Here is a 682-nt window from a genome sequence, read left to right on the forward strand (position 1 = left end):
TTCCATAGCTATACTTCCTGGCACCTGGATTCAATGGGTTAATGTGTTCAGAATAGAACCCCGACCCCCCAGCATTTATGCTGATTCATTACTTCTTGTCCAACTTGTTGGATGACATGTTTTTACCATGTACACACCCAAGTTTGGTGTTCAGGACAAGTTTTTCAGTTCTTCCATGTTGCCCACCTCTGCAGTTGGTCCAGCAGGACCTTATAATGTAACAGTGGCACTCATATACAAGAAGTGATAATTACAGGCAATTATAAATTAGTTGGTAGCAAATTTAACTGCTTTATTGCATCAGAGGATATGTAAAACATTTGTAGTATAAGAAGTAGTCACTGTTTAATAAACCATTAATTGTCTACCTTGATTGCATTGTGGATAATGAAAGCCTTGGTGGATTCTCAATGCAGTCTAGGCCAGTCATCTTGCTGAGTAAGACGAATAGTTACAAAAGTAGCATTATCCCCTTGATTTATTTTTCCTTGTTTTCCTCTTCCTGTGTTAGCATCCACCTTGCAGGCTGTCAAGACATGTGTTTACAAGTGAATTGGATCATGGTTCATAAAGACACTTGACATGGCAGAGATTTTACCAAAGTCTTTGAAATTTGTTGCTTACTGCTTTTTTTTTTTGTGTATATATATATCCCGTTAGATTTTCTCTGGTCTCACATACC

General features: G+C 37.8%; 1 protein-coding gene across 1 annotated transcript in view; it reads left to right on the forward strand.

The window, feature by feature from the left end:
• Window positions 1-682, forward strand: part of LOC119588708 (transformer-2 protein homolog alpha-like) — a gene marked incomplete in the record, with an annotated part of 51,250 nt that overhangs the window by 38,236 nt on the left and 12,332 nt on the right.

The sequence above is a fragment of the Penaeus monodon genome, chromosome 24 (genome assembly GCF_015228065.2).
Source record: "Penaeus monodon isolate SGIC_2016 chromosome 24, NSTDA_Pmon_1, whole genome shotgun sequence".
Classification (NCBI taxonomy): Eukaryota; Metazoa; Arthropoda; class Malacostraca; order Decapoda; family Penaeidae; genus Penaeus; species Penaeus monodon.